A 22753-nucleotide genomic window follows, 5' to 3' on the forward strand; every position below is an offset into this window, starting at 1 on the left:
TTTCCCACGTTGTAGCAAAACATAAATAAATAGCCCCGGGCAGAATAGCTCATATTCCCCAATACCATCGCCCACAGCATTCAGCTGAATTACAGCCCCGGCTCCAATGGGGGGGGGGGTGCAAATACACCGTTTCATTGCAAAGTTGGTGATTGCGACTATTGGGTGCTGCGTCCGTGCTAGATTCAACCTGCAAGGACGCGGGGGTAGGTTGGAGTCAGCTGTTTAAAGGGGGCGCTGCTGGCGGGGCGGCTGCTGCCCTTGTCCCGCCCACAGGGTGTTGTTCCGGCTGTGATTGGCGGAGACTGTCCTCGAGATGCGCGAGATGTGACAGGGGTTTATCTACCCCCCCTCCCCTCCCCCCGGGTACTGGTGAGTGCTGCGGGATGGGAGCGCGGTGGCTCTGCGCGCGGGGGAAGGGGTAGCGGCAGCGGAGCTTGCACCCTTCTTGCGCGTCACGGGTGGAGGGGAGTCTCCCGAGGGCTCTGCAGGGCCCGTGCCGGGGCTGGAGCGCTGCGGGGGGCTGCAGAAGGGGAAGAGGAAGGATGGCGGTGCTGCCATAGGAGGGGAGTGCAGGAGAGCGGGTTTGCAGAGAGGGATGGGCAGGGAAGGAAGGCGAAGGCGCAGGGCAGGCGGCGCTGCCACTAGAGGGATTTCCAGGGGCCAGGACAACGTGAGGCAGGAAATGAGTTTGTCCACTAATGGAGCGAGCTTTAGGCTACATCTGCACTTCTGGCTTTGGTTTCTTTGGGTGGCGTGTGGAGGATGTTCTGGGCTGTGCCACGAGGGCCGGATACAGGAATTTCTGTGGGGGGGAGGGATGCTTTTTTTTTGTGGTAAATGTGGACTGCAAGGGTGTGAATGCACTCCCCATGGTCCCCCAAGTAAGTGGGAAATCAGCCCCAGCCTTCCCCTGGCCAGACAGAGCATGGGGCAGGGAGGCTCAGTGCGCAGCTCCTGCCTTTCCCTGGCCAGCCGGAGCATGCTTACTTTGGGGGACTATGGGGTAGGGATGTAAGCAACTGGTCAACTACCGGATAAGCAAGTGCTTATCAGGTAGTCTAGTATGACTCAACTGGTTGCTTCCCCCCTACCTTGCTGCCTCTTATTAGAGAGAGGCAGCAAGGGGGGGAGAGCATGAGCCAGTGCTGGGGGGAAGCCAGTTTAAAAGCCTTCCTCCCCCCCCCCTGCACTGTCTTGGGAGGGGGCAGTGAGGAAATAGCAGGAGCAGGGATTGAAACAGTCCTGCTCATGCCTGTCCCACTGCTGCTCCTCTCCTTTTGAAATGTACAAGAGCTGCAGCGGCTCTTGTACAATTCAAAGGCAGAGAGGCAGCCAAACCAGTTGCCTTTCTCCCTTTGAAATATACAAGAACCACAGGTGGCTCCTGTACATTTCAGGAGGGGCGCAGTGGGATAGTGAGCACCCCCCTTATCGACTAATCAAGTAGTTGATGGAAATTCCTTTGACTGCTTGATTAGCAGATTAATCAAAATTTAACATCCCTACTTTGGGAGGTGCTTTCGCACCATTCGCACCTCTCCTGTGTACGGGCTTGCTTCACTCCCCTCCCCCCCCATTGTGTTTAAGGAGCAGTATAGAGAGTGAGCCACTACCTAGGCCTGTAGAGAAATGCCTGGCCCTTGTGGACATGTACCCAAATACATATCTTCCTGTCCCTTCTTCCCTTCCTGTTCCTAGCTACGCTGCTGTCTTTAGCAGTGCAGTGTCCCACTGCCTTGCTGCTACTGAAGCTTTGCTCTCTGGAAGGAAGCGAGGAAAGGTACTGGATGTGGGGAAGCAGCCAGCAAAGACTCTGCTAGCTACTGGAGGCTTTTCCTGTTGCAGGGAAAAGCTCTGGCCCTGAGGGAGCAATCTGGCAGGGAAAAGGTTGCTACTGAAGCCCCCCCCTCCTCCCCCCCCCCCCCCCCGTCCCCATGCTTTCAGTAATCTGTGTGTAGTGCCACACAGCAGGATGAGTGCAGACTGCTTTTCACTACTGCGAGGGGCTATGCATAGTCTACATGCTGTTAAAGTGGGGTGTAGTGTGCACATAACCTTATGGTGACATAAGTATTAGAGAGGTAGCCGTGTTAGTCATTTAAAAACAATGAATAGTCCTGTGGCACCTTCGAGACTAACAGATATATATATAGTGTCATGAGCTTTCAGGGACAAAACCCACTTCAGATGGACTTGAGTGGAGAAAAAAGAGGGATTATCAGAATTTACAACAGAAACAGAAGGGAGAGGGAAAAAATGTACCTGTCAATAGTAGTGGCAGTGCTAATAAGGCTGAGTGGGCTGGAAGCGTCTCATACTTAACTTTTGATGTCAACGAAGAGTTAAATGTAAGGAAGGCTGATTTTTATAATAGGTCGTCCAGTTAATGTCTTTGTTCAGGCCCTGGGAAACAGTGTCAAATTTGCATGTGAAGGTCAATTCTTCACACTCTCTCTGTAGTTGGCTTGTGAAATTCCTTTGTAGAAGAATGGCTACTTTTAAATCCATTGATGAGTGCCCAGGCAAATTAAAATGTTCCCCTACAGGTTTATATGTGTTACCATTTCTGATAGCTGACTTATCTCTATTTATCCTTTGTTGTAGAGACTGTCCAGTTTGGCCAAATACATGGCGGAGGGGCACTGCTGGCACTTGGTGGCATATATCACATGAGAGGATGTGCAGTTGTATGAGCCTCTGATGTTGTGTTTTATGTGGTTAGGTCCCGTGATGGTGTCACTGTATAGATATGTAGACAGAGTTGGCATTGGGGTTCATTGCAGAGGTAGGTTCCTGGGTGAGTGTGTCTGAGGTGTGATGTGTGGATTCTGGAAAGAATTTGCTTCAGAGTAGGGGATTGTCTTTAGGTGAGGATTGGCCTGTTCCCCAAAACCTGTGAGAGTGAGGGGTCATTTTCCAGGATAGGTTGTAGATTGTCAGTGATGCACGGGAGGGGTTTACTTTGGGGGCTGTAGATGATGACCAGTGATGTTCTGTTATTGTCTTCGTTAGGGCTGTCTTGAAGAAGCAGATGCCTGGGTACTCATCTCCCTCAATCTGTTTCTTCACTTCCCCAAGTGGGTATTTCAGTTTTAAGAGGCTTGATAAAGATCTTGTAGGTGTTTGTCTCTGTCTGTGGGACTGGAACAAATCTGGTTGTATCTTAGGGCATGCCTGTAAACAATTGACCATGTGATGTGTTTTGGATGGAAGCTAGAGGCATATAGGTAAGCATAGCGATCAGTAGGTTTCCGGTATAGGGTGGTGTTAATGTGGCCACCATGTAATGGTACTTCAGTGTCAAGGAAGTGGATCTCCTGTGTGGACTGGTCTAGGGTAAGGTTGATGGTGGGGTGGAAATTTGAAGCATTCCACAGGGATTTGAACAGAGTCTCCTTCCCGTGGGCCCATATGAGGAAGATGTCATCAATGTAGCGTAAGTAGAGGAAGGGTGCTATGGAACTAAGAGCCGAGGAAATGTTTGAGGTCAGCAATAAAAATGTTGGCATATTGTGGGGCCACGTGGGTGCCCATAGCAGTGCTGTTGACTTGAAGATATAAATTGTCCCCAAATTGGAAATAGTTGTGGGTGAGGACAAGGTCACATAACTAAGCCACTAGATGAGCTGTGGCATCATTGAGGATAGTGTTCCTGACGGCTTTACCTCATGTAGAACATTGGTGTAAAGAGCATAAGGTCTGAGGAAAGAGTCAACATAACCAAATAATCCTGCTGTAAGTGTGCGGATGCCTGAGATGATGGGGCATCAGGGATTTCCAGGTTTACAGATCTTGGGTAGCGGATAAAATACTCCTGGTCAAGGATTTGGAGGGGGAAGTTGGGGGTTTGTATAGATTTGGTCTCAAGTTGTAGCAGGGAGTTTCATGAGCTAATAGTGTAGTTTCTTTTGGTGTTCCTCAGTATGATTAGAGGGAAGAGGTCAGTAGAATGTGGTGTTGGTGAGTTGTCTGGCAGTCTCCTGTTCATAATCTGTTCTGTTCATGATGACTACAGTGCTCCCCTTTGTCAACTTCTTTGATTATAATGTTAGAGTTGGTTTTGAGGTTGTGTTGTGTTCTACATGGCTGAGATTGTGTTACATGATGTTGTTTGCTCACAATATCAGTCTCTACACATGTGTGGAAGCAATCAATGTAGAAATCCAGACTCTCATTACAACCATCAGAAGGGGTCCACAAAGAGGTCTTCCTCTTGTGGGATTGGTGGGGGGAATCCTGAGGGTCAGTGTGATGTTCAGTGCTGGAAATATTCTTTCAGACGGAGGTGGCAAAAATAGGCTTCAAGGTCACTGCAGAACTGAATCATGTGAGGGGGTGATGGGACAGAAGGAGAGTCCCCGAGATGGGACAGACTTTACTGCTGAGTGTGGTTGGATAGTTTGACAATGTTATTAGGTTAGTTGAGGATACCAGAGTTGTAGTACTCTGTGGCATGGATAGTTAATTGTTCTTTTTCTTCCGTAGGGAAGTGAAGTGAGCATTGTAAGTGGCTTGTCTAATTTTTGTAAAGTCCACTCATGAGGCAGTTTGTATGGAAGCTTGGTTTTTTTTATGAGTTTCTTAGGGTGACATGGGTGGAAAGATGACCTTGTTATTAAATTCATATTGCCAGGCTAAGGCGATCTATTTTTGACCCTGTCACAGCTGCCTGGTGTGCCCTTGGGCAAATCACTTTCAGTTTGATAGTGAGATACGATCAATAATCACTAAACACATAGATTTACTTACTTAAACGCACACATTTCTGTTTTTTTCCCCCCAGGGCAGCTGGACCCATTACTTTTTGAGTAGGGTGACAACCTGGGGCTGGCCTGATGTTAGGTGGTTGCTGAGGCAAACGGGCAATTTGGCAGTCTTCTGTATATTTCAGCAGCTTAGTTGGGGACAAAATGTAACTTCTTACAGAGCTATCTGGGGCACCAGGACAGGCCTGAAGTAGATGTCCTTTGTGTTCAGGTAGGGCATCATATACTTGTCATAATAGACTGGGGGTTCCTAGAAGGCTGTGTAAGCTCCTCTGTTCAGCTACTCCAAGATCTAGCCTAAATCCTGTGTGAAGATGCAGAATAAGTTACTATTCATGCTGTTAGGGGATTCTCATTAGCTCATCCAAGCTAAAAAAGGACCAGTGTGTCTTTATGGGGCAGAGAGCTTAGCTGTTCAGAAAGCACCCCATACGGTGACAGGTGAGGGAAGAGAGTCATTGTATTAGAAGCTCACAGATAGGAAGAGAGCACAGTGGGGGTAGAGATGTGAACGTGTTACATGGTTAACTAATGAACCTAGGCTTATTGGTTAACCCTGACAGTTACGTGTAGCCCCCCTGCCACTGCCTCTGTATCAGAGGGGGTGGGGGAGGGAGAGATGGAGTGGGGAGCTGGCCCCGAGCACTGTCTCCTGCAGAGCTGCCTGTCCCTGTACTGCTGCCTGTGATACAGCTGGATTCCTGTGAACAATGGCTCCTGCTTGCTCCACCCCGTACGTAAATGTGTCACCGATTAAAATTTCAGCAATGACACGTTTACAAAAATAAACACATTTTAACATCCCTAGTGGGGAGACAGCCTCAACATCTAAAGACTCTTTTAAACCATCAGATGTTTTTCTCAGTCTCTAACTGCAACATTTTTTGGGGTTACCTGACAGAACTACCACTTGCTTAGATCTTGAGAGTCTTGTCTGTGCCCACCAGAGGAAGCCTTCCCCGGCTATTGGGCTGCTGGCAACTTTAGGGCTCCCCAGACCTTACTGAATTTTACCTAAATCCATTTAGAAATCAGTTGAGGTATCAGTGCAATTTGTGTGTAAACTGAGCCAAAGTTTAATATACTCCCCCAAAACTTTGGGTGACTGAACTGAAGCAACTAATTAGAAAACAAGTAAATTGATGTTTGAGGGGCAGGTGAAAGATGTTGCAGAACAAAAAATAGTGATTTCACAGGCATGAAAGTGTAATTCTAAATAGTGAATAAGAAATACTGACCAACCACCAGGGGGCAAATTACTCCTTAAATAGCATCTTAACACTAGCATTAAATGCATTAGAATGTCTAATTGTTTAGTCATATAACTAGAGGTGCAAATAACTGACTGGTTTGTTTGCATTTCCAAAAGTTTCTCTTTCAGGTTGATGATCTGAACTGAATGTTTTGGGATTGTTGTTTGTTTTTTAACAAAACATTTTGCTTCACAAATGAAATGTCTTTTTAATTTTTGGCTATTTATAACTGTTTTTTAAATAAAAGCAAAATGCTTCATTCACAAAACCAAGGTAGTGATGCCATTTGGGATGTGGGAAGACCAGGTGTGAATCCCTGCCCACAAGCAGGGACTTGGGCCCTGGTTTCTCCTCTTTCAGGTGAGTGCTGTAATCACTAATCTGTAGGCCATGGGTCCGTCTCTTCTCTTGAATCTGTTCCACCTTTGTAAATACTGATTGGACTAGGGACTGGAAGTCCCCTAACCAACAGGCTATAAAGGCATTCTCTCTCATTCTTTTCCATTCCCCAATGAACTTTAACTGGTGAGCCTGAGAATCCCACTCCCAAAAACCTTATAGATGCAATGGGCAACCAAGACTAGTGGGTGGCCCTCCTTTGTCTCAGTGGGCTGCATGATTGAAATCCAGTGGTGGGCAACCTGGGGTTCCACTTGCGGCCCATTCACTCCTTTCTGCCCCTCTCCTCATATCTCTTGTGCATTTGATCCCACACTTCCTGCTCCTCTCTCTCCCTCCCAGCGCTTAGAGTGCCATAAATCTGCTGACTTGCACTCTGTCCTTACTCCTTCCCCTCCCTCACAGAGCTTGAATAGCCACAAACAGCAGATGGGGGGGGGGGGGGGGCTGCAGGTTGCCCACCACTTCCCTATAGCCCAGTGATAAGGACACTCACCTGAGATGGGAAAGAGCAAAACCTGGATTCCAGTCCTCACTCCAGAGGGCGATTCAGTTCTGGGTCTTCCACATCCCGGGTGACTGAGTGCCCTTCCTAAGTAAAAGGGGTTGAGTGGTGCGGCACCACTACAATCACCTTCTCCTTGGGGTTGTGAATCTAGCCCCAAAAATGGTTGTCAAAATGAACCCCCACTTAGAAGTTTCCTAATGTTTTTTCTTTTCTTTCAAATAATTTGTCAAAATTGACATCAATTTCTGAAATGTTCCAGTTGATCTGAATGCATTTTACAGTAAGAAGTTTTGGCTGAGAAATTTTGCCCAACACTAGTCATAACCTCCATAGATGACCTATGCTTGAGTTGAAAGAAATATAACTGTGGAAAGTTTGAATGGGTAATAAGCAATTTTGGTGCTAGAGGAACAGAAAGAAATTGTGATAACATTTTTATTATTGATCTTCATTTAAAGAAATGAATTTAAATTCTTAACATGTTTCCATTTAAAATAACAAGTGTCCTGCATATTTAGCTTGCAGAGTAAATGTAACTCTGAGGCCAAACCAATTTTCATAGTCATAGGGATGTATATCTAAATATAAATCTTACTTGAAGATTTACCCTGTGTTACTCAAGTCCTTAACTCAATCCATTTTTATTCTTTGGAAAATAAAATGAAATGCATAAGCTTCATTTAAATCATTTCTCTGAGGTGGGGATGGGGATGGAGGGGTTCAGTATGCAGGCTGCCCTGGGGAGAGAGAGGACTACTCCAGCCCTCTCACTGCAGCAGGTTGGGACAAGGAGAGAAGTACCTCTGTGTCTTCTGGAGCTGCAGCAGCCATGGAGCCAGGGGAGAGGTGCAGGTCCAGGTTCGTCTGCCCCCTGAGCCCCCCAGCCAGTGAGGCATGCTGAAAGCTGCGTACTTCCTTCTGTCTCCCTGATGAAAAGAAATGGCCAGCAACATCCCTGAACAAATCTGGAGGTGGAGTCCCCTTCCCCCCGCATTCTCCCTAAAGGGCACATGAGGGGTGGGAGGCTCGAGGCTTGGACACTCCTGGCGGGGGGGGGGGGGGGCATGTGTGCCCCTATTTAGTCCCTTTCACCTGCCTGGTAATTCTGTCTCTTTTCTGTATGGTTTTATGAGAAGCAATTTGATTCGGGGCACATCCCATTTTCCTGGCACAACCAAACCCTAATCTTGGTTTAAGATGGGGTGAGCAAATATCAGCTCGCAGGCTGGATCCAGTCCACCAGGATTAGCCGCTGTTGGGCTGCCACTGCTCTCTTTACCTGCGCCTCCACAGGTACAAGCGAGTGCAGCTCCTATTGGCTGTGGATCGCCGTTCCTAGCCAATGGGAGCTCCAGGAGTCAATGTCCCAGTCTGTGCTGCTTCCCACAGCTTCTGTTGGCTGGAAACAGTGATCCGTGGCGAAAGGGTGCTGCAATCGCTGGTACCTGTGGAGGCGCAGGTAAATAATGTGGCGATGACCCACCAGGGGCTAATCCTGGAAAACTGCTGCTGTTTTATCGCCCATCTCTGGTTTAAGTTCTGATAAGAGGAAACTACATACCAAGTTTGATGGTTCTAGCTCTCACTGTTTAGGAGGAGTTCTTGAACATATAGACAGACACATACACACCTAGACAGGCAAACTCTCAAATATATAGTAGATAATGGAACCTAATTGCAAATTTCTGTATGATTGGCTATTGTATTAGAGTAATTTTCGGGACTTGTATTCAATTCCCATTCATCTCTACCTGTTGTTTGTGTAGCCAATTGTGATCAAAGTCCTGTATCGTTTTGAAGTCCTATATCTGCTGAGACAAGTGACTAGAGACCTAATTTTCTACAAAGAAAAGGTGACATAAAGCATTGTGACAACATTTCTGGCTGATTTGGCACTGTCATTCTTCTTGAGAAGTTTTACTACCAATGTTGTGCCCAAATGTTTTTTTTAAAGAGGAAAATTCAGAATATGGTATAAAAAAGTCATGCAACTATCTGAAAAGGAATCTATCTAGCCATTTTAAAAAAACATAAAATGAGTGGTTTATTAACATTTTCCTATTCAGGAGATAAGAGACACATCTGATCTAGAAGAATTCACTCCTTGAGAAAGAGAGCATCTGAGAAGCTTCTGAACCTACTGGATTGCTGGTTCCTTCCATTGCCATTCTATGGGTATGTGCAGCTAGCATTCTCTGTGGAGCTGAGCAAGCACCTTATCTGGTTATTGCTTAACCAGTTTCTTTGAAAGGACTGCTGCCCTATGAAGAAAAGTTTTGAATGCTGTGATTAACAAGTAGCTCCACCCAATTGCTGTGAATACTGTGAAGAAATTCCTGCTTGTTGGGACTTGTAAAGCAAGAATTGGGGTAATCAGATTAACAGGTAAGAATTTATTTTTGATATCCTTCATTGTTGTTTTGGATAAGCTGTTTATATGCTGAGCCCATAAACCAAGAGTAGCCACAAAATGTTGCAATATATAACTGATTATTTTAAATGCTTTTTATGAATTGTGCAGCTGCAGATAAGAATCTCTGTGGTTCTGTCTATTAATGATTTTTGGGTGCTGTGACTGAGTAACTTATTCAACAAAATATTTTGGCTCCATGTGTGTTTTGATAGTTGCTAGTAAGAGCGATTGATTTTATTATTTGCTGAAGGGGTCATGAGTCTTTGCCAAGCAAAATGGAATGCTAAGCCATTCTAAAGTATTGTACAGAACTTATAATGGCTTAAAATAATTATATTTTGCAAATATAGTTTCGCTGCTCTTTAGGTGCATGTGCACTGTCATGTTAAAGCTGTTTGACAAAGCAAAGGACTGTGTGTAGGAATATTTTGCAAGAGAGGACTTAAACTGAAATGCAAGAAGGCGAATGTATTATAATCTAGAGTATCATTTGTGTCCACCAAATGTACTTAATTTATAACCAACTCCAATTTTGTTTGTTTGTTTTTTAACTCTGGGCTCCAAAAGTCAGTGATGTTTTTTTATTGTACATTTGAGACTTGTACAGGGGTTAGATTGACCATCAAGCATAATCAAGTTCTCAAGCATACACTGAAACATGGCATTTTCGCTGTCTGCTTGTATTAGTGGTAGTGTAGTAACACTTTCCTAGCTTGCCTATAAGTAAAAAGCAACATAATGTGTCTATTTAATACACTAAATCTCAAAGTGAAAGGCTTTCAAATTAAGTGACACCTGTAGTTCTTTAAACTCTTTTGTTTGCTTTTAGTATTTATTGGAAATATGCACTTTTCATATGTTTTCTTATTGTAACTGTTTTAGTGCATTACATAATTCTGAGGTAACTAGAAAGGACTAGTAAACACCAGAGAGTCTCAATGCATTGCAAATATTTAGCTTTTCTTTAACTGTTTATGTAGGAAGTTTTAACAAATTTACATAGCCTTGCCATGTAAATATCAAAACAAAATAATCATTACAATTGTTCTCTTTTGTTTAAAGAGAAGTTACACAGAAGCACTAGATTTAACAAGGTGTTTCAGGTTTACAAAGCAAGCTTATTACAAAATCTTTGTCATTTCCAACACCTTCATGTTTTATTAAGTTGAGTGGCATCTCTATATATACATACATACATACATACATAAATACTTAACATGCCATTATGTCTGTCAGATGTTAATAGTAAACATTGGAGATGCATGCTGGTTTGGGTTTTTTTGGGGGGGCAGATGAATACCTGAGTACTGAATAAAAGGTAACCAGATTTCTATGTATCTAGCTGTCCTCTGTTTCAGTGGTATGTAATTGGTGTGTTAATTTTTCTGTAACCACAATCTCTCATATTTTTGAACCAATAATCAGGCAGATACCAGATGAGAGATTGATTCTTCATTTCCTCATTTGTGATCATTTCCACTAAGAAGCCCTGGGAGGATTACTAAAGTCATTTGGTAAGAAATGACTAATGAATGATATGTACTATTGCTTATAGATTAAATCCCAATACAGTAAACTTCCGATAATCCGGCACCTTTAGGTGCCGGATTATCAAATATGATGGACTATAGGAAGGGGGGGCTATGAGGAGTCTGGGGTGGAGTTGGGGGATGCGCCCCTCGGCGCTGAGGGACCAGCCCAGCAGCACCAGAGCTGCTCTGCCCCAGGCGTCCCCAAGTCAGCCGCTGCTGAAACTGACAAGCAGCTGACTCCGGGAAGCCCGGGGCAGAGCAGCTGGGGTGCTGCTGGGTTGGTTCCACAGTGCCGAGGGGCGACGCTACGGGACCAACCTGGCAGCACCCCAGCTGCTCTGCCCCCGGCTTCCCCGAGTAAGCCGTTGGTCAGTTTCAGCAGCGGCTGAATCGGGGAAGCTGGGGGCAGAGCAGCTCCAATTGTCCGGCTGCCTGGAGCACTTCCGGGTTCCAGATGGTGCCGGACCACTGGATGCCAGACCACTGGAGTTTTACTGTATTTTATTTTGGAGGACATGTCTAGTCATAGGTACATAAAATCTCCTTTTTCACCACAATTTCTTCAACACTTTTTCACATTCAGTTTATTTTCATTTTTTAACCTGTCTTGTGTGAGGCACCGTTGAAACATTATCTTAAAGAATTTTTCTTTTTAAAGTGCTACTGACTGATGATGCAGGCCCACTTTTACAGATGAATTCCCTTTCTTCTAGTGTATCTTTTCTGTCTATTGCATCCTTTTCCCAGTGTGTCATATATGGATGCTTTTTTGTTAGGAAAACTGTCTTGCAAAATTTTTTGTTTGTTTCCTAATTCACCAGAAGCCATCCCTTCTGTTGGAGTTAGCTTTCTGTATAAAAACAGGTTTTTAGGAAGTTGAGAAACATAGTGACTGTTTTAAAAGCACTGGTACTAGGGGAGTGGGGGATAGTTAAAGTTAGTTTTGATCTCTAAATAAGTGTGAAAAATTTTCCTTACTGAATATCTGACCAACTGTGTTTATTCCATGGATCTTCTAATCTTTGAAGATCTCTGGTTCATAATTTGGGTTAAGACCTGGTTTGTTTGCAATGGTTGTCACTGTGAATTAAACATTCAGCTTTAACACGACACAGATAATTTATCTTTACAGATTGGGAAAGAGAACTATGGAGTAAATGAATTACCTGTTGTCATCCAGAAAGTATGGGATTCAGTTGTGTATATAGCCCATACTGCTGCTGTCTCTTAGTCATGTGCCACAAAATCATCCTTCCCTTAAATGATTAGTAGCATTGTTTGCCCCAGTGAATGTGCATGATGGGAATTTGAATACTTGTTTGCCTCTGAGAAGTAACTTTGAGATTGCTTTGAAGTGCTATAAAACGTCAGAGTTGTGGGTTGAATTATATTCCAATTTCATTTTATAAACTGAACTCTGTAATTTAGAACTCTGCTTGTAAATGAATAGAACAGCATTAAAGTGGTGAGCATAAATTGATGCCAGTGGAACATGTTTTTCCATTTTTCATTGTGCAGTATCCCTTCTGAGAAGTTGTTTTTTTTACTAGCAGATTAAATAATGAATATCTATTTGTATGGTAAATCAAAGGCTATTACATCAAACTATTGTGGCATGGACGGTCTGAAGGTCTGTAAATCAATTTCTTGCAAGAATTCTGCCGTTGAAGTGAATCAAAGTAAAATATATTCACAGTCATCCCAGTTCTATGCCATATGCCTTCAAGACACTCCTCTTTAATTCCAAATACTTCATCTCTGCATTACCCTTTTGCCACATGTCGTGATGTTAACAACTTACCCAAATTCTCTCCTGACCTCTCCCTTACTTTTTTTCCCCGTTGCCCACTCTTAACTTCATGAGGCTCCTTTCACATTTATGCTGTACAACTGGAACATCCTCATGTGCCAAATTCTCATTTTCTACTTCCTCACAGAAGATCCACCTATTCCACTCTGTAGATACAAAGAATGGCAAGTTAATTATGCATACAATAATAAGCAGAACACCTTATGATTTTAAGAAGTGGAATATGGACTCTATTACTTGTTTGATATAACTCACCTATACACAACAATGCCCCATGCACCCTTTTAGCACTTAATGTGTGTCAAACTTAGCTTTAGACTTAATGGTGTAGAACTTCTGTCATCTAGAAGAGACCTATACAGGCAGTCCCCGGGTTACGTACAAGATAGGGTCTGTAGGTTTGTTCTTAAGTTGAATCTGTATGTAAGTCGGAACTGGCATCCAGATTCAGCCGCTGCTGAAACTGACCGCCAGTTCCGACTTACATACAGAATCAATTTAAGAACCCCAAGCGTCCCCAAGTCAGCTGCTGCTGAAACTGATCAGCAGCTGATTCCAAGAAGCCTGGGGCAGAGCAACTCTGCCTCGGGCTTCCTGTAGTCAGCGCTGGTCAGTTTCAGCAGCAGCTGACTTGGGGACGCCTGGGGCAGAGCAGCTGGGGTGCTGCTGGGTTGCTCCAGTAGCGCCGCTCCTCGGCGCTACTGGACCAACCCAGCAGCACCCCATCTGCTCTGCCCCAGGTGTCCTGATTCAGCCGCTGCTGAAAGTGACCAGCAGCGGCTGAATCAGGACGCCTGGGGCAGAGCAGCTGGGGTGCTGCCGGGTTGGTCCAGTAGCGCCCAGAGCAGCGCTGCGGGACCAACCGGCAGCGCCCCAGCTGCTCTGCCACAGGCGTCCGGAGAAAAGCCTAGTCTGCTGGGGGGGAGGCGTACTAGTTGCGCCCCCCCACCCCAGCAGACCAGGAAGACGCGGGCGGCGGACCGAGACGCACCGCGGTCCCGCCGCCTGGGTCCTCTGCGGCTTTGCTCCCAGTCTCCCTGGTCTGCTGGAGACCAGCAGACCAGGGAGACGGGGAGCAAAGCCTCTGAGGACGCCAGCAGCGGGACAGCCATGGGGCGCCTGGGCTGTCCCGCTGCCGGCTTCCCCCGAGGCTTTGCAAAGCTGCGGGGGGGGGGGAGCTCAGGCAGCGGGGCAGCCCAGGCGTGCCTGGGCTGCTCCACTGCCGGCTTCCCCAGGCTTTGTTTCCAGCAAGGGTTCCAAAGCAGGCAATAGCATTTCAAGGAAGGCACCAGCACTTCAAGGAAGGCCACAGCAAAGGAATTGAAAGGCACTGCTGGCAGTCAATTAATTGGTCCTTCCAAAATGCTGATGTAGTGCCACCATTGCTGAGATTCAGCTGACCAGGGTTTGAAGAAGTGGGCTGTACCCACAAAAGCTCATGATTCCATCTACATGTATTGTTAGTTTATAAAGTGCTACTAGACCTTTTGTTGTTTTTTAAGTTTATCCTGTACAGACTAACTTGGCTACCCCTTGAAGCTATAATAGGGTTGTTAAATATCGGTTAATTGAATAGTCGAGTAACCTCTTGAATTCTTATCAGTTACTCGACTATTCTATAGTCCCTGGAGGCAGGGTCGACAGCCAGTGCTCTCCGACCCCACTTCCAAGGAGTCCCCTGCCACTCTGTGCTGTTGCCTGTGTATCAGAGGCAGCAGTGTGGGGTGCCAGGCAGGAGCTGGTCCACAAGGGGAGCCAGTTTAAAAACCAGCTCCTCTTGCGGACCGGCTGCCTGTTGCCCTGCACTGCTGCCTCTGATGCAGTTACAGTATGAGCCAGAACTGAATTGGGCTGCCTGCCTGTCTGCCTAGTAATACACTTTAAATTCAGAGCTGTAGTGAGGCTAGGTCCTGGACCTGACACAAGTAAGGACTGAACCAGGCTGCTGGCCAGCCTGCTAAAAAAGTACTGGCGGGGAGGGGGGAGGATGTGTGTAGTCTATAACATTAACCTATATGTTAGTTAATTGACTACACTATTACCTCCCTAAACTATAAAATCAGTGTAGTTTGTGGAATTGGAATAGTAGGTAGAGTCATAGATCCACTGCTGGGGGAAAAATGTTAAAATTCCTAGGATTAGATTCTGCCGTTCTGTCATAGTGCTCTGCAAATAGCTTTGCTCTGCAAATAGCTCCTTGCAATCAGTCTGTGGGACTGCACATGTAGTAAGGCAGCAGCAGTATTATGGATTGTTAGAGGGGCAAAATCTTGGTCCTTACTTGAGAAGTAAATTTAATTCACTTTTTTAAATCACAAAGTGATAAAAAAGAATGGACTTTGATCATGGGAAAACTGGCTTTCTTGCTGCTTCCATGCCATATGGCTTCTCTGGAAGCAGCAACTCCATGCTGCAAGATGAAGGATGGCAGCTCTTTTCCTTCTGTTTTTTCTCCCTTAATCTTGTTATCTCTTCCTCTCCTCCTCTGTCTTCATTCACTTCATTTCCTATTTTGGTGACATGATTTTATTCTTTTACATTTATGGCTTCTTATTGAAAACCATCAGGACATGCTATTTTACACAATTATTTAAGCACTTATGGAGATTAATATATATTTATTCAGATTCTTTTACATTTATTCTATTAGAAAATGGCTCATGATTTTCTTAGATTTTTTTTAAACTTGTAATTTGTGTACACTTTATCCGCATACAAATTCAAAGTCTATCAAAAATGACCAAATAGAATTCAAATTTTTTATCTTAAGTATGCTGCATACATAAACTTTTTACTTATCAAAACATGTATTATTTCTAAAACTGATTTACTAAAATAAGTAAAGTATGATCTATAGTTAGTGAATTGAACCAATTCACTAGAACCAGTATCCCTCTTACCTTCTCTCACCTAGCTTTTTATCATAGCTAGGAAAAGCAAATCCAGCTTTCCTGCTTTTTCAACTTCCAGTTGTGTCTCATCTTTGAATGAACTAATTAGTTGAATAAGCTGAAATGAAGAAAATGTTTTCTGTAGCTGCAGAAGAGGCTCCTGCTGTCAAAAACTTGTTTAGTACAAAGACAAATTCTGGTTCCAGGTGCCTAGTAAGTGATCTCCACCAGTTTAGTGATTTGCCCTTCTTAAAAACTTGGCAACAAGCATGCACTTATTAATATTTTGTACTTAATTTAAATATTATTAATAGGGTTGCCAGATGGTTTCTACAAAAATACCGGACACGCTTAATATTACATCACATCACATAACGTTACATTACATCACATCGCTGCCCGAGCCCCCCCGTGGCTTTGCTCCGCGTCTTCCTGGTCTGCAGACCAGGGAGACGCGGAGAAAGCCCCGGAGTACACGGGCGGCAGGACTGCGAGGTCCCGCAGTCCGTGTCCTCCGGGGGAGCCCCGTTCGTAACTGCGGATCCGACATAAGTCGGATCCGTGTAAGTCGGGGACTGCCTGTAATATGTAATATCATATATTTGTATTTCATGTTGACTTGGTGCTCCAGTCATAGGCTTACTGTTAAGCACTGTGTAAACACAGAACAAAAAACCAGCCCTGCCCTAAGGATTGCTAGATTGTTCTGCAAATGCCTTTGAAAATCCCATGGGTCACTTTTCTAAGTGCCCAAATCTCCAAAGGGGTAGGGATGTTAAATTTTGATTAATTAACTAATTGAATAGTCGATAGGACTCTTGTATATTTTGAAGGTGGAACGCTGTGCCTCTTCCCCCTCCCACAGAGCTGGAGTTGGGGGAACTGGCTTTTAAGCTGGCTCCCCCCTGCACCTTCTCCTCATCTCCCCCTCCCCCGCTGGAGGGAGCTGTCGATTAGTCGCTTACATCCCTAGTAGGATGAGCATTATTTTGACTAGTGTTTTTTTTAATTAAATTTTTTTTATGAAGCTACCACAATTTCTAGAGTACTGCTCCAAGAGCACTGCAGAATTTGTTTAGCTGTCAACGATACACTGGCTTGGCTGTATTGCACTGTACAAAATTGAATCAGTATCTGAAGAATGAAATGGCATCCTGCCCGGTCCCCAAGGTTGTCTTTTTACTACAGTCTCCATTCCCCAAGATTGGATAACATTGTCTCTCTCGTTGAGTCCAGAAAAGGAAATAACTTCCAATGTGAGGCAGTGGTCGACTGACTTTATGAAGGTGTAAGAAGTATGTTTCTCCTAGTGAAAGTGTAAGGTTTAACTTTAACACGTTACTTTCAGTTCCATCTTTTAAATTTGTCTCACATTCTAGGCCTTACAATAATCTTGTTTCTACTGAACTATGTAACTGGGATATTCTTGCACATTGCTAAATAGTGGAAAAGTTCAAGGAAACCTCTACCTCCCTGTTTCGTGTCTAGCTTCCATTATGTGCTAGGCTGCTGAACTGGGAAAGGCTCAGATAAATACTTAGTTTTGTTTTTAAGCACTGTGCTCACAATCCACCCATAATAAGTCATTGAATAATGATCAGGAAGAATGGCTGTATTCTGGCTGCTATATGGGAACTAGGAATACCAATACAAAAGGAAACAGGAACTGTGCATTACCACTAAAATACACTGGAAGCATTAAAACCATCTGTACCATTGGGTCCTGTATAACGAGACAATTTCCAAATCAATGGGCAGGACCTGGGGCATAATTCAACTGCACAAGGCAGTGGTAATGGAGAGTGTGTGTGCATGCGTGCATGTGCAAATCTGGTTTAAAGCTCATTTTTACACCCTCCTGAGCCGTCTGCTGTTCAGTACAGGGCTGCTCTCACTTGGGCAGCAAGGGCCTCCAGAGGCTGAAGATGCAGCAGAGGATCACGGTGGAAGGACATTCTTACTCTCCTGCAGTAACACCCCACTTCTCCCTGACACACTTCCCGTAGGGGTTTGTAGGTATAGGGGTAAGAGGCTCCAAGAGCCCCTCCGTCTGCTACATTCCACAAAAGTGGCCATTGTTACATTGCAGTGATCTTCTTTTGACTGGTGAGGACAGCTTTGAAGCAGGGGCTGGGAGCAGCTGAGCCTCACTCACACTCAGCTTGGGGTCAATGCAGGCAGGTGCTCATCTGCCAGCCCCGGGTTGGGGGGCAGAGGCTCGGAGACTTGCCATGCAGCTGGAGCACGAGTGCTGACTCGCACTGCTGCAGCCTTGCTGCCAGCTGGATCAAAGTAAGCCAGGATCTGGATGTGGCCCACGGGCTAGCGTCCTGGCTTTGAGGGTGGGTCATAAGTTGCAGTTGCTTTGCAATTCACTGCTCTGCTTTGAAGAATTTGGCCTAAAATAAATTTGTTCCGTCAGAGTATTTCAACTTACTTCTGGAGGGATTTGTCACTGAAAAGATAATCAATTTTACTGAACGCTTTAATTTTCTTACATTTGAAAAGAACATCTTTTTTTATAAAGGACTGGAATTAGGCTCGCTGCTTAAACATCACTGTGAGCTGTCACCTCATCTTTATTTTTGACATTCCTAGTTTCTTACAGAGATCTTTAAATAGTTGGTTTGGACCCTAGCAACTACTTGTTTGAGGTATGCTCTTGTCTAGAGGTGGCACTTACTGAGACTCATCTGTCTTGAACAGCTTGCTGGTTGTTGATAAAAATCCACACCACATGCATGCAACCAGTTAAAAGATAAATGCAAAGGTTGGGTATGGAGATGGCAAAGTTCTTGTATATTGATTTTTTTATAGCATCCCAGTAGAGTAGGAGATTGCAGCAATTAGAAAGATGGCAGATCCCTGAGGCCTCACACTCTGCTCTGCCTCTTCCCAGGCCTATTCCTGCTCTGCCTCTTCTCCCAGGGCCCTGCCGTCATTGCTTGCTCCCTTGCTCTCCTGCCCACATTGCTCACTGGATTATCTCAAGGACACTGCATGCAGATAGGAAGTGAGGGCTAGCGCAGGTTAATGACCGGGCAGTAATGTTCCTTCTGATTTTTTCCATCCATGTGCAGAATAAATTTGATGTGTTTGCATGAATAAGTATATTTTTTTGTAACGGGGCCTTGATCAAGAAGACCCTGTAAGGACTCAACAAATACACAGTCCAGCTAGCATTAGCTTAGCTACTAAATCTCCTGACATGTAGATCCTCCATCTGGCTTTCTTTCAGAAACACCGTTACATTATAAATAGGAGGTCAGCGAGATCATGGCAAAGACTGGAAGTAACTGAGATGACATGTTGCCCCTTTGACACTTCAAATTTGGTGTTCAGTGGACCTTGCCTGTGATTGAAAAAGCTTCCGGCGTACATCATTTTGTAATACCCCTTGCCTATAGAGTGGAGTGCAGTTAATGTTAAGCCAATTGTGCATACTTTTCTCCTTGCATAATAGATTTTCAATAGAATCTGTGAACTTTTATGTTGTATTGGGAAAATTTGAAGTTATTCTTAAATTCTAAGGACTTTGTGTTATGATTAGTAGGTCTCTTTTATAGGTATGTTACTTGTAGGAAGATCAAAGAGCATTGAAGTACATGTATTTAAAACACAAAATGTTTTTAAATGATTTTTTTTAAATAGTAAAGAAAAATTTGATTGATGAAGGTACAAAAATCCAAGCATAAGCATGATTTTTCTCACGGGTTAAAACTGGAAGGGTAAGAGGAAGCATTCTGAGTTCATTCTGTTCACAGCAGAGATGTGTGTTATAGTAAAGGTTCATTTATCATAGTTCTGTAATGCAAGAAAATAAATAATTAGAATTAGGACAAATAATTGCTCCAACTTCTTTTGCATTAGAGAGTAGTTCTGTTGCTGCATGATCTCTCAACATCTCTCGGTCTGCTAGGGGGAAGTGCCCCCCATGCTGCCGGAGGCGGCGATAGTGGGGGAGGCACCCCGCACTAGCTGCCCCCGCCCCCCCAGCAGACCAGGGAGGACGCGGGTGGCGGGACCGCTGAGATGCGCTGCCTGACAGGCGGTTAAGCCGGTGCTACCCCGAGTGTCGCAGGGGAAGCGCCCCCTGCGCCGCGGGAGGCAGCGACAGTGGGGGAGGCACCCCGCCCCGCCAGCTTTGGGTCCATTGGCCCCGTGGACGCCCCTGGGCAGCTCCAACATCCCCTGCTGTCGGCTGGAAGGAGGGTCTTGAGAATAAAGCTTGAGAATAAAGGACTGAGGGAAGTGAGGTATGGGAGAATAAAACTGAGCTCTGGAGAAATGTTTGGCTAGAGTTTCCCCTACAATATGTACCAGTTCCGACTTACATACAAATTCAACTTAAGAACAAACCTACAGTCCCTGTCTTGTACGTAACCCGGGAACTGCCTGTACACCATTAACCAATCAGCCTAGGTGTATCAGTTAATCTTGTCAGGGGAGAAGCAGGAGCCAGTGCTGGGGGGAGTCAGTTTAAAAGCAGCAGCAGCCCCTGTCTGTGAGAGGTTTGAGCTGGGCCCCCCCGCAGACAGTGGCTGCTCTATGGGAGCTGGACCAGCCTCTGTCTGTGACCAGCCTGGGCTGCTGTGGACAGAAGCTGCTTTTGGCAGCACCCCCACCTGCAGCAACCTTTGTTCACGGGGAACTTGGAACCCTGTAGACAGGGGCTGCTACCACCCTGCGCTGCTGCCACTTCTGTATTAGAGGCAGCAGCTCTGGGCAGCAGGCAGCTGGTCTGCGCAGGGAGCTGGTTTTTAAACTGTCTCCCCTCATGGACCAGATCCCGCCAGTCATCCCATGCTCCTACCTCTGATACAGAGGCAGCAGCATGGGATGGCACGGGACTCCACAGGAGTGGGGCTGGAGTGTGCTGGCTGTTGACCCCCCCGACAATCAGGGACTAGTGAATGATTGTATAACTGACAATATTTTGTGTGGTTACACGACTCTTCAGTTACCTGACATCTAACATCCCAACTCTCTTAAACCTTGTCTATATTTACAAAGGACTTGTGTAAGGAAGCAATATCTCTTGCTCTTTTAAACTACTGCTTCTTAACATGGCTCCAACTCCAGCCTATATAAATATTTATATCTTTATATGTATGTTAACTTTCAATAAAGCTGAGACAGGTGGCTGAAATGTTTGCCCTTCATAGAATCATAGAACATTAGAACTGGAAGGGACCTCAAGAGGTCATCGAGTCCAGGATCTCACAGTAGGACCCAATACTGTCTAGACCATCCTTGATAGATGTCTATCTAACCTGCTCTTAAATATCTCCAGAGATGAAAATTCTACAACCTCTCTAGGCAATTTATTCCAGTGTTTAACCACCCTGACAGTTAGGAACTTTTTCCTAATGTCCAACCTAAACCTCCCTTGCTGCAGTTTAAGCCCATTGCTTCTTGTCCTGTCCTCAGAGGCCAAGGAGAACAATTTTTCTCCCTCCTCCTTGTGACACCCGTTTAGATGCATGAAAACTGCTATCATGTCCCCTCTTAGTTTTCTCCGTTCCAAACTAAACAAACCCAATTCTTTCAGTCTTCCTTCATAGGTCATGTTCTCTAGCCCTTTAATCATTCTTGTTGCTCTTCTATGTACCTTCTTCAATTTCTCCACATCTTTCTTGAAAAATAGTGCCCAGAACTGGACACAATACTCCAACTGAAGCCTGATCAGCAGAGAGTAGAGTGAAAGAATATCATCTTTGGTGTTTTTTTTTTTTTTTTTTTTTTTGCAACAGCATCACACTGACTCATATTTAACTTGTCATCCACTATGACCCCTAAATCTATTTCCACAATATTCCTTCCTAGACAGTCACTTCCCATTCTGTTCTCATTCTTCCTTATGTTTTGTTTCTTCTGTGATGTTTCCATGAACTAACACTGCTTTTAATTCCAAGGGGTGTAGCTATGTGTGTGGGGAAGTAACTTGTTTCTCTAGGGCAGCCGTGGCTAACCCGAGACTCGTGAGCCACATGTGGCTCTTCCTCCCTCCCCCGGGTGCGGCTTGCGAAGCCCCCCCCCCCGCGCCCACCCTCATGGCTTGTAAGCCCCCCTGTTCTCCTCCCACCCCCGCTCGCTCCCTGTGCTGACCTGGGCAGGAGCCGTCCGGCGCAGCCATGAAAGATTCAGAATTAAAGATGGCGGTGGACAGCAGGAGCCTCCTGTGGCCAGAAAGCCTCAAAATGCGTTTAAATGTGTTTTCTTAAAGGGGCAGAGTTTTGTGTGTTTTTTTTTTTTTGACAACTGTGCTCTAAGTGCTGGATCCACTGCTATCTTGGCTCTTTGCCCAGAATGGGTTGGCTACCCCTGCTCTAGGGCCCTAGTACACTACATGCTTGTAAGAGAGTTGCGGTCTCTGTGTTCTCTTTTTAGATTAGATGTACCACTGCCTCAGTTTACCCCTTGTGTATAACAATGTACCACAAATCTTAGTAACACTAGATCTTCCTTCTAGGTCTTCAAATACCATTCAGAATGGTCCCTATCCTCTGTATATCAGGATTTCTCAAGTCTTTCCCCAAGCTCCTGGGGCCCATCTCTTAATGCAAGAGTTCCAGACAGCAGGTTCATTGCCCAGTTTACTGTATTTCCAGGCTTGCTTACTAGCTTTTTGCTTCCCTCCCTGCCTCATTGGGCTTGCTCTGTTTTATTTAGATCCTCAAGGATTTAGTGCTTGACCCAATTTCTCTTCAGCTCTTTCCCGAGGCTCTGCCAAGGTGTTCTCCAAGCTTCCCCAGAGAGAGGCTTTCAAGCAGCTCCAGTTTCTCATATAGGACCCCCTCCCAGACTGGACTGGACTTTTGTTTGTCTTGTCCATGTGATCCCAGGACACTTCAGTTAAACCTGGTGGATTACATCCTCAGAATTCCCAGATATGCTGGACCACACCATGTCCTCAACGTATAGTCTTGACAATTATGAAAACACTTGACAATTGAAAACTTTTTTTTTTTAACTTAGAAATTACTACTGTCCCTTCTACGGCTGATGTCAGAAATGCCACAAAGAAGTACAGTAATTACTCGCTTAACATGTGCCCGCTTAACACGTTTTTGTGATGATACAATTTTTTTGGGAATGTGTTTTTTTTTTTTTTTTTAAACAACATGACCGTCCCCGAAATAACACGGTTACCCAGCCAGCTGGTTGCCGGCGACTGC

The 22753-nt window shown here is 45.0% G+C and overlaps 1 protein-coding gene across 1 annotated transcript in view; it reads left to right on the forward strand.

The window, feature by feature from the left end:
* The first annotated feature begins 238 nt into the window (after positions 1-238).
* The window catches only part of CPVL (carboxypeptidase vitellogenic like), a 116437-nt gene continuing 93922 nt past the window's right edge, over positions 239-22753 (forward strand). Inside the window, exons 1-2 of the mRNA XM_075922149.2 lie at positions 239-372; positions 8996-9314. The gene's annotated coding sequence lies outside the window, so the exon portion shown is untranslated. The remainder of the gene's footprint in view (positions 373-8995; positions 9315-22753) is intronic.

The sequence above is a fragment of the Pelodiscus sinensis genome, chromosome 2 (genome assembly GCF_052426305.1).
Source record: "Pelodiscus sinensis isolate ZL-2025 chromosome 2, ASM5242630v1, whole genome shotgun sequence".
Taxonomy (NCBI): Eukaryota; Metazoa; Chordata; order Testudines; family Trionychidae; genus Pelodiscus; species Pelodiscus sinensis.